Source organism: Geotrypetes seraphini, chromosome 8, assembly GCF_902459505.1.
Source record: "Geotrypetes seraphini chromosome 8, aGeoSer1.1, whole genome shotgun sequence".
NCBI lineage: Eukaryota > Metazoa > Chordata > Amphibia > Gymnophiona > Dermophiidae > Geotrypetes > Geotrypetes seraphini.
In genome coordinates, this window is record NC_047091.1 from 83,195,157 (window position 1) to 83,207,028 (window position 11,872).

Below are 11,872 nucleotides of genomic sequence, written 5' to 3' on the forward strand. Positions count from 1 at the left end.
TCCCTGTTAGGACTGGTTGTTGCCTGATCTGTTATTGTACTCTATTTATGTATTAACTACTACCTAAGAGCTTTTAAACAATTTTTATTATAAAACATGTTTTTCAGAAACTTGTTAAAAATTAATACCTTGAAGCAGTATTTTATATTTTCATGTTTGGCTCCAGTGGCATAGTAAGGGAGTGGTGGCAGTCCGCCCCGGGTGCTGTCTTGGTGGGGGTGCCGGCACCTGTCCTGCTCTTCACCTCCCGCTCCTTCCCTACCCCCCCTTATACCCCTTTGACATTTGCAGCACAAGAAGCAACCCCAACCTGCTGCTTGTGCCAGCATCGGCTGTTCCTCTGATGTCACTTCCTGGGCCAGGAATGTTAAAGAAATGCGGAGGGAGGGGGGCGCTGGGCGGAGAAGAGGGCAGGAGAAGGGCGCCGCTGTGTGGCTCTGCTCAAAATTACTGTGTCATTTTTTAAAAATATATGATTACAGGCAAAGAGAAGGTAATACAAAAAATAGATTAGGTTTTTACCTTATTAATATTTTTTCCAGTAGATAGTAATGGTATGCTGAACCTTAGGGTACTCTGACGGTCTCAAGCATACTGCAGAAAGATGTCAATCACAGCTTTTGAAACTTCCTCCTTATGTATTGCTTGATAGACCAGTATAGTTCCTTACAGATAGGTATTATACCTCACTGCTACCAGCAGGTAGACTGAGATCAAACTTGTATATCCCCTGTACTAATCTAGTCTTCCTCAGTCTCCGGTAGCAGGTGATAGGCTAATTTCAGCTCCCTTCTTAGTCCTGTTGGAATTTTGGTTTTCGACTCCTGGTTCCCCTTTTGTGCCGGATAGAACTTGGGTAGGTTCTGTTTGGGATTCCGTCCGACCTCGGGGGTGTTAAACCCAGCGAGTCTCATGTTGGGTCCCTCCCACCACATCCCCATATTTTTCTAGGTGCCACAGCTGGTGGCCTGGCCTTCTGGTTGGTCAGCCCTCCAGCTTGAGAACGTAGAGTCTGTTCTGTAAAAACAAAATCCAAATCCTGAGGTGTGCCGGTCTAAAGGGCTAAATTCCCTTTATAACTGTCTTTTTTTCTGTTTTTTTCTCAACTAACAAGCACTAAAGGGAAAAAGTGCTCATTGTGATCCAGACACAAGCTACTTGCGGCCAGCCTGTGCAAGCGTTGTACAGGCCAGAGCGGTAGGGAAGCCTCGTCAGCAGCAGATGCCGGCGACCAAGGCACCCCGACGAAGGTAACATTCCGTCTTCTGAGCGCTCTAGAGGCAGGTTTTTCCAACGCATGCAGTCCTTTCGTGGGGCCTGCCAGGATGCAAGTAGCACCCCTGCCGGGTCCCCTGCTGCCCGTCCTGCCCAATGACTTCTTGCCTGCGCCCATCTTGGTTCTGGTGGGCGCTTGGCTGAGGGATTTTTTATTCAAAGTGGGCAGACATCACGTCCAATCAGTGGGTTCTGGAAGTGATCCAGGACGGCTATGCTCTGGAGTTCGCCCAGTCCTTGCTAGACCATTTTTTTGCTTCTCCCTCGCAGGTGGTGTGGAAACAGCAGGCCTTGTGCCAGTCCTTTCAGCGATTGTTGGATCTCCGTGTGGTGATTCCAGTTCCCCCGCGGTAGTGGGACAAAGGTTGGTACTTAATTTATTTTGTGGTGCCAAAGAAAGACAGGACCTTTCAACCCATCCTGGATTTGAAGGGGGTCAACAGGACTCAGCATGTGCCGCCTTCTGCATGGAAACTCTGTGGTCTATGATTCTGGCAGTTCAGCTGGGGGAGTTTCTGACCTCTCTAGATCTGACCAAGGCCTACTTACATATTCCTATTCGGGCCTCCCATCATGGCTTCCTGCGCTTTGCGATCATGGGGCAACACTATCGGGGATCAGGCGATACTGGACCTAGTACTCACAAATGGAGAAAGCGTCTCAGAGGTTTCGGTAGGCGATACGCTAGCCTCCAGCGACCACAATATGGTATGGTTCAACCTCAGGAAAGGTTCCACTAGATCAAACACGTCAACAAAGGTACTCAACTTTCGGGGCACTGACTTCAAACTCATGGCAGATTTCGTCCATCGAGCACTACAAAACCAAGCCGAAACCAATAATGTGGAGGCGATGTGGTCAACCCTGAAATCTACCCTACACAAAGCATCAAACCGCTACATAAAAACAGTGAGCAAACGGCGAAGAAACAATAGACCCCAATGGTTCACTGCGGAGATCTCGAACTTCAGAAAAGAAAAGAGCATTTATTTCCTACAAACAATCTGGGAAAATGGAGGCTAAAACAGACTATATAGCCAGGTCTAAAGCAGTCAAAATGGCAGTCAGAGAGGCCAAGCTTTGAATAGAGGAAAATCTAGCGAAGAACATTAAGAAGGGTGACAAATCCTTCTTCAGGTATATTAGTGACAGAAAAAGAGACACAGACGGGATAGTACGCCTTAGAAAACCAGACGGGAATTATGTAGAATCAGATTCCGATAAAGCAGAACTTCTAAATGAATACTTCTGCTCAGTCTTCATTTGAGAGGCACTGGGCTCCGGTCCACAGTTGCAGGCAAGGCAAAACTCGGAAGACCCGTTTCGGAATTTTGACTTTACACCCGGCGATGTCTACCGTGAACTATCAAGACTCAAGGTGAACAAGGCTATGGGACCGGACAATCTACACCCCAGGGTGCTCCTCTCCTTCCAGCAGCTCTCCGTACTTGCCTGCAGCAATGATTACTTAGGCAGCCTTGGGTCCGTTACCTCTGAGGAAAGGTGAAGTTGCCAAAGTGAATCACTGCCCTGGTAAGTACAGAGCTGCTAGGAGAGGAGACAGCCACTGTTGAAGGCTCCCCATGATCTTACTCCTGCTGTGCCCTGCAAATTCGCGATCCCCCCCCCCCCCCCCAAGCAGGCAAAAACAGCTTTGCACCGCAGGCTCTGCAACCCAAGACGAGCCGGAGGCCCCTGCCCGCCGCTTCCTGCACGTGGGCAGACTCTCAGCACAAACGCTGCTGATGGCCCCAATCGACACGCTGACCTCTCCGCGCACGCTGACCATCTCCTCTCTGCCTGCACTTTCCCCGCGGCCCTCTTCGGCGAATCGGCAGGGGCAGCGATCAAGACAGGCTGCCAACGTCGGGACCTTCCCTCTCTGAGTCCCGCCTACTTTGTTTCAACTTCCTGTTTCCGCATAGGCGAGACTCAGAGGGAATGGCTGACGTCGGCAGCCTGTCTTGATCACCCGAGGCTGGGAAGAACAGAAGATTTCCGCGAACACCACCGGGACAAGAAATTTAACGGCGTCCATCTCGCCGGTCCTGCGCGAACCGGCAGGAATTTTCTATGGACCGGCAGTTGAAGAACTGTGGTCTAGATCACCCTGTTCTGCTTCCAGGCTTAGCTCGGGGCAGTCTTCGTTGGTGGCTCCAGACCCCCCCATCTTGTTCAAAGGGCAAGTCTGGACCAGCCGCAGTGGACGGTGCTGCTCATGGATGCCAGTCTTCTCAGTTGGAGAGCTCAGTGTCTAGGCCACCCAGCTCAGGGTACCTGGTCCACGGATGAGGCTTCTTGGTCGATCAATGTCATGGAGACCAGAGCCATCCGTCTGGCGTTGCTAGCCTTCCAGTCCTTTCTGTTGGGCAAGTCAGTCAGGGTTCTGTCAGACAATGCCACGGCGGTGGCCTATGTCAATCATCAGGGGGCACCAGGAGCACTTTGGTGGCACACTCTGCTCATGGTCTGGGTGGAGTCGCATCATCAAGAAATTCAGCATCTCACATAGCCGGAGTGGAGAATGTTCAGGTGCTAGATCCCGGAGAGTGGTGTCTTAGCCAGGTGGCTTTTCAGTTGATAGTGCAGTCTTGGGGTCAGCCCCTCATGGACCTGATGGCCACAAGTGTCAAGTGTGAACCCATTGTCCAACAGGAAGAGAAGTCTTAGCCATGGAGAGCAATATGAAGCATAAGACAGAAACAGGCGCATCAGAAATTATCAGGCGGGGGAGGGGGTCAGCATACCATTCTTGTCTATCAGAAAAGGTATTATCAAGGTAAGAATCTAATCTCTTTTTCAAGTGCAATAGGAATGGTATGCTGAACCTTAGGGATGTACCTAAGCAGTCCCCAAAGTCCCGGGAGGGAGAAATAGGCCTGCTTATCCCAGAACAAGCAGGCAGCATATTCTTGACTGATGGGTGACGGCACCGACGGAGCCCCGGTACGGACAATTTTAGAGTGATTGCACTCTAAGAACTTGGAAAGTTCTGGTAGGCCGCACCGCGCACGCGCGAGTGCCTTCCCGCCCGACAGAGGCGCGCGGTCCCCAGTTTCTTAGTTTCCGCGGAGCTAAGAAGACGCGTTTCTTTCAACGGCTGTTGAAAGTTATTTTTTCTATTTTATATCGCCTTCCCGCTCGCGTAAACCCCTTTGGAAATTTTATTTCCGTTATTTCATTTCTTTTCTAAAAAAAAAAAAAAAAAAACTTAATTTTTTTCTTCAGTTTTCGTTTAGCCCCGGCGGGGCCTATTGCCATCATCGAGGCCTCGGCCTTCGATTTGGCAGAAGCCGTTTTTACTTTCATGCCCCATCAACCTGGGTTTAAAAAGTACCAGCGGTGCGCTCGACCAATTTCACTGACAGACCCACACAACTGGTGTCTGCAGTGTCTTGGTCCTGACCATCGAGTGTCTACCTGCTCCCGCTGTGCGACTTTAAAGAAGAGAACACTTAAAAACCGCCAGATACAGCAGCAGTTATTGTTCGGCACCGAGATGTCTGATTCTGCACCACCGGCACCGACGTCGGCTCCATCTCAGTCGGCACCGACTTCGTCGACACCGCACGATACCGCGCCGGCGTCGCACCCTGCAGGTAAGCCGGCTAAGAAGCCTTCCCCGTTGGAGCGTCCTCCGGTCTCAGTAGCAGCGAGTCCAATCCTGCCGACCACGAGGCGTCCACGGAAGCGCTCCGCCCCGATTGAGGTGAGCCCCTCGACATCGGGTTCCTCTTCGGAGTGTAGAGCGGCACCCAAGGTACCGCAGAAGAAAAAAGCGGTACCAGTGCCTTCATTGGACGAGCGCATTGCCGCAGTCCTGCAGGTCCAGCTAAAGGAACAACTCCAACAGCTACTCCCTGCTCTTTTGACTCCGAGCCTTCCAGTCCCGGTCCGGTCTGAGCCGCCGGTACCGACGGTGCAGCAGCCCCCTCTATCGGCATCCACTTTGTCGGTACCGGGGCACATCACTTCTTCGGTATCAATGCCAGTCTTGGCACCGGAACCGAGACACCAGGCTGTTCAAACATCGGCACCGGCACAACCCTTAACGTCTCCCGGTACCTGTTCACAGAGGTCTGGTAAGTCGACTCATAAAACTCGACACCTAGAACCCTCCACACCGGAGTCACGGGTCCGCAGTTTTCAGGTGAGGGACCCTGATCTGTGGGGTGATTCAGAAGAGCCTTTCCTCTCTGAGGGAGAGTGTTCATCAGGGGATGAGGATCCTTCTGGTTTTGATCCATCTTCCAAACCTGATGCAACTTCTTTCACCTCTTTTCTTAAAGAGATGTGTGACTCTTTATCTATTCCCTTGGAGGCTGAATCCAAAAAATCCAAGGCATTTTTAGATGCTCTTGACTTTGACCAGCCTCCAAGGGAATTTCTCAAGCTGCCTCTCCATGACATTTTAAGAGAGACATTTTACAAGAACCTAGAGACACCTTTGACCATTCCAGGAGCTCCCCGTAAACTGGACTCCTTATATAAGGTCATACCAATTCCAGGCTTTGACAAGCCTCAACTCCCCCATGAGTCTTTATTAGTAGAGTCTACTTTAAAGAAATCCACGGGGGCTAGTGTGTATGCCTCTGACCCTCCTGGCAGGGAAGGTAAGGCCATGGATAAGTTTGGCAAAAGGCTGTATCAAAATGCAATGCTTGCGAACAGGTCAGGAAACTATGCTTTCCATTTTTCCTTTTATCTTAAGCATCTTATTCAAAGTTTGTCATCTTTTGAGAAATATCTCCCTGACCGTAAGAAACCAGCTTTTCGCCAAGCTTCTTCATCCCTCTTGCAACTGCGCAAGTTCATGGTCAGATCAATTTATGACACTTTTGAGCTGACCTCTAGAGCCACAGCTATGTCAGTGGCTATGCGACGACTGGCCTGGCTCAGAGTGTCCGAACTCGATGTCAATCACCAAGATCGACTGGCTAATGCACCTTGCTTAGGAGATGAGCTGTTTGGAGAATCCATGGACTCTACTACTCAGAAACTCTCAGCTCATGAAACTCGATGGGATACTCTCCTTAAGACAAAGAAGAAGGCCCCACCTTCTAGACCTTTTCGTCAACAATCGGCCTACCAACGAAGGTTTGTGGCTCGTCCATTACCTCAAACACAGCAACAACCCAGGCGTCAGAGGCAGCAACAGAGGCAACCTGCTCGACCTGCCCAGCAGCAACAGCAAGTGAAACCTCCTCCTTCTCAAAAGTCAACTCAGCCCTTTTGACTTGGTTCTCCTGGACATAGCCAATCTTCCTCCTTCTACTCATCTTCCACAGCCCATAGGAGGACGCCTTATACATTTCATAAGCCGTTGGGAAATCATCACCTCGGACCTGTGGGTCCTCAACATCATCCGCCACGGCTACTCTCTCAACTTTCAGACACCTCCTGCCCAAAGTTTACCAAGAGAGTCTGCTTTCAACACTCCTCGGTCTTCCCTCCTTATTCAAGAAGTTCAATCCCTCCTCCTTCTGAACGCTATAGAGGAAGTTCCTCTAGATCAGAGAGGGCAGGGATTCTACTCCCGTTATTTTCTAGTCCCCAAAAAGACAGGAGATCTAAGACCCATTCTAGATCTTCGCAATCTAAACAAATGCTTGGTCAAAGAGAAATTCAAAATGCTTTCTCTGGCCACTCTTTACCCTCTTCTCAATCAAGGCGACTGGCTATGTTCCCTCGATCTCAAAGAAGCATACACTCATATACCGGTCAATCTGGCCTCCAGACAGTACCTACGCTTCATGATCAATCGTTGTCATTACCAATACAAGGTGCTGCCCTTCGGTCTTGCCTCCTCTCCAAGAGTGTTCACCAAATGTCTGATTGTGGTGGCTGCTTTTCTACGATCTCACCACCTTCAGGTCTTTCCTTACCTGGACGACTGGTTAATCAAGGCCAATTCATCTCATACTGTTCTCCTGGCCACCAACCAAACCATCATGTTTCTTCAACTTCTGGGGTTCGAGATCAATCTACCCAAATCTCATCTCATCCCCACTCAGAGACTTCAATTCATCGGAGCTGTCTTGGACACAGTCCTCATGAGAGCGTTCCTGCCATCCAACCGTCTTCAAACGCTTCAATCTCTGTGTCAGCAGGTGCTTCTACAACTTTCCATCTCTGCCAAGCAAATGATGATACTCTTGGGTCACATGGCTTCCACAGTCCATGTCACACCCTTCGCACGTCTTCACCTGCGCACTCCTCAATGGACCCTAGCTACCCAGTGGTCCCAAGCGATGGATCCTTGCTCATGTCACATATCTGTCACATCATCTCTTCGTCAGTCTCTACAATGGTGGTTGATATCCTCAAATCTATCCAGAGGTCTTCTGCTCCATCTACCTCCTCATCAACTAGTCATCACCACCGACGCCTCCCCTTATGCCTGGGGAGCCCATTTGAACGAGTTCCAAACTCAAGGACTTTGGACAGCCCAGGAAAAGAAGCATCACATCAATTTCCTGGAACTCAGAGCGATGTTTTATGCCCTCAAGGCTTTCCAACATCTTCTCTTCCCTCAAGTTCTCCTGCTGTGCACAGACAATCAAGTTGCGATGTACTACATCAACAAGCAGGGTGGAACGGGCTCTCGCCTCTTGTGCCAGGAAGCCCAGAAGATCTGGACTTGGGCCATAAATCACCATCTATTCCTGAAAGCTATCTACATTCAGGGAGAAAAGAATTCCTTAGCGGACAAGCTCAGCAGAATTCTCCAGCCTCACGAGTGGACACTCGATCCTTTCACTCTACAGTCCATCTTCGCTCAATGGGGCACTCCTCAGATAGACCTCTTTGCAGCTCCTCACAACCACCAGCTGCCCCTATTCTGCTCCAGACTCTACTCTCCTCACCGTCTGGCAGCGGATGCATTTCTCCTCGACTGGTCCAATCTGTTCCTGTATGCTTTCCCTCCTCTGCCTCTCATGTTGAGAACCTTGTTCAAGCTCAAGAGGGAACGAGCCACCATGATTCTGATTGCTCCGAGGTGGCCCAGGCAACATTGATTCTCCCTTCTACTTCAACTCAGTTCCAGGGAACCTTTTCTTCTTCCACTGTTTCCTTCTCTGCTTACACAGCATCAGGAGACCCTTCTACATCCCAACCTCCAGTCTCTGCACCTGACAGCTTGGTATCTCTCGGGCTGACTTCTCATGATACGCTTTTGTCTCAGCCTGTTCGTTCAATTCTGGATGCCTCCAGGAAACCGGCCACTCTGCAATGTTACCATCAGAAGTGGACACGTTTTTCTTCCTGGTGTCTTCTTCATCATCATGATCCCACTTCCCTTGCAGTGGAGACCTTGTTGGATTATCTTCTTTCTTTGTCCGACTCTGGCCTCAAGTCCACTTCCATCAGAGTCCACCTCAGTGCTATTGCGGCTTTTCATGAGCCAGTCCATGGAAAACTCCTCTCAGCTCATCCCTTGGTGTCCAGGTTCATGCGGGGTCTTTTTAATGTGAAACCACTTCTTAAAGCCCCTCCTGTTATCTGGGATCTCAATGTAGTTCTTTCCGCTTTAATGAAGCCTCCATTTGAACCTTTAGCTACCGCTTCTTTCAAGTTCCTCACTTGGAAGGTACTTTTCCTTATTGCTCTTACCTCTGCCAGGAGGGTCAGTGAGCTACATGCACTAGTTGCGGATCCACCTTTTACAATCTTCCATCATGACAAGGTGGTTCTGCGTACACATCAATGTTTCTCCCTAAGGTTGTCTCTGAATTCCATCTCAACCAATCCATTGTTCTGCCTGTCTTCTTTCCGAAACCTCACTCGCATTCTAGAGAACAGGCTCTGCATACTTTGGACTGTAAGCGTGCTCTGGCTTACTATTTAGACCGTACTAAGCCCCACAGATCATTCCCTCAACTCTTTCTGTCCTTTGATCCGAATAAATTGGGACGTCCTGTTTCTAAACATACGTTGTCTAATTGGCTGGCAGCGTGCATTTCATTCTGTTATGCTCAGACCGGACTGACACTGGAAGGTTCTGTCACGGCCCATAAAGTCCGAGCTATGGCAGCATCAGTAGCTTTCCTCCGTTCCACTCCTATTGAGGAAATCTGCAAGGCTGCTACTTGGTCCTCAGTTCATACTTTTACATCTCATTATTGTCTGGATGCTTTTTCCAGACGGGATGGACACTTCGGCCAATCTGTTTTGCAAAATTTGTTTTCCTAATGGCCAACCTTCCCTCCATCCCTCTTTTTGTTAGCTTGGAGGTCACCCATCAGTCAAGAATATGCTGCCTGCTTGTCCTGGGATAAAGCACAGTTACTTACCGTAACAGGTGTTATCCAGGGACAGCAGGCAGATATTCTTGCGTCCCTCCCACCTCCCCGGGTTGGCTTCTTAGCTGGCTTATCCTAACTGGGGACCGCGCGCCTCTGTCGGGTGGGAAGGCACTCGTGCGTGCGCGGTGCGGCCTACCAGAACTTTCCAAGTTCTTAGAGTGCAATCACTCTAAAATTGTCCGTACCGGGGCTCCGTCGGTGCCGTCACCCATCAGTCAAGAATATCTGCCTGCTGTCCCTGGATAACACCTGTTACGGTAAGTAACTGCTTTTTAGTACTGAGGATCCAAACGTGGAATCCTCTTGTGCTACCACATCCATCCTATAAATTTAGTGAAAATGTGTAGGTAAGACCATCTCACAGATCTACAAATCTCTGCTGGAGGAATTTCCCTTGATTCTGCCCAAGAGGAGGCTGCTACTCTGGTCGAATGTGCTTTCAATGATACTTGAGGTTGTTTGCCACAGACAGTGGAGATGGAGGCAATCGCTGTCCTAATAAGAACATAATCTACCGGGAAATGGTGACCTTGGAGACTGGTCTGCCTTAGGTTGACTCATTGGCTAGGACAAAGAGATGGTCCAATAGATGAAACTCTAGTCACTTCTAGGTAATGCAAGAGAACTCTGCAACCGTCCAGAAGCTTTAAAGCCTTATTTTTCTTCTTGGAACCTGTAAGTTGAAAGGCTGGTAGCCTGGCTTATGTGAAATGCTGAAACAACCTTTGGCAAAAAGAAATGTATTGTATGCAAAGTTGCTTCTGTTTCAATGAACCTCAGAAATGGTTCCCTATATGACAAAACTTGCTATTCTGAGACTCTTTTGTCTGAGGTAATTGCAACTAGGAACACAGCTTTGATCATAAGATCCATAAGAGAAGCTTTCTCCAAAGGCTTATATGGGGCCTTCCAAAGACCCTCTAACACAGTGGTCTGAAACTCGTGGCCCAAGTACTATTTTGCGGCCCGCAGTCTGTACTAGTGCTGTCTGCTCTTTGCAACGTCCTCCGGCTTCCCCCTGGCCTCCCGCTCTTACCTTCAGATAATTACTGTTGCCTGCAGTGAGGATTGTCAGTGCCATAGCGATCCTTTCAGGCTGCTGTCGTCCTCAGCAACATGTTCCCTCTGCCGTGATCCTGCCCCTGACGTCAGAGGAGGTGTGGGACCGTAGCAGAGGAAATGTGCTGTGGAGGCCAATGGCAGCCTGTAAGGAACGCTACAGCACCAGCGATCCTCTCTGCAGGCTGTGGTAATTAGCTGAAACTAAGACCGAGAGGCCAGGGGGAAGCTGGAGGATGCTGCAAAGAAGGGGGGTAGTAACAAACCCCAAAAATGGGAGATGCAAAAACACTGAAGAGAACAGATCTCCCAAAACCCCAAGAAATGGAACTAGATAAGGGGGAGAGACAATCTGTAGAGTGGTTATTCTACTGCCACTCAGAAAACTGAGTAAGATAGTTTTGAATGTTTAAGATTAAGAGAGCCCTCAGTCACACAGCCTCCCTCTGGGAGCCCCCAGAAGTAATGGCTGTCACTGGCTTACACCCAAAAGGGTGTTAACTGTGAAACATCCCCGGGCTCTCTGTGGAATTTTTAGTGATAAATAACACACAAAAAAAGTGCTGAAGGTGCAAAACTTAATCAAAAACACACTCTACAGAAAATTGTCTCTACCCCTTATCCAAGGGGCCCGAACATAAAGTTCAAACGTCCAAATCCAACTGTGCAAAAGCCAACTGGAAGTACTTAGCTTCTCTGTGGATAACGCAGCCAGTGGATAACGCAGCCAGCAGATAACCAGTTCATCCTACGGGGACTCCGTTTCGGGGGTGAACACCCCCTTCTTCAGGAACGGGTTTTGGGAGATCTGTTCTCTTCAGCAAAGAAGGGGGGAACATGCAGGCCTTCGGGGGGGGGGGGGGCAATATTTATAAACTATAAAGAGTTTTACCTCATGCAAAATTGTAATTTCTTTAATAAGACATTAACTATTTTTTTCTGCGGCCCTCCAAGTACCTACAAATCCAAAATGTGGCCCTGCAAAGGGTTTGAGTTTGAGACCACTGCTCTAACATGATGTCAAGATTCCAGGAAGGCTCAGTCCTAAGAAAGTCCCCGATTGGCTCAGGCCCCTTCCAAGGGAGGAGCCTGAGACGCTTGACCCAATCAGGGTCTTAGGCCCCTCCCTGTGCATCATATGATAGACCAGGGCCTAAGGCTGGCATTGTGTCGCAGCTGGGCGGAGGAGCAGGAGGACTTTGCGGTTCCCCCTGCTCCCGAAGACTGCGCTG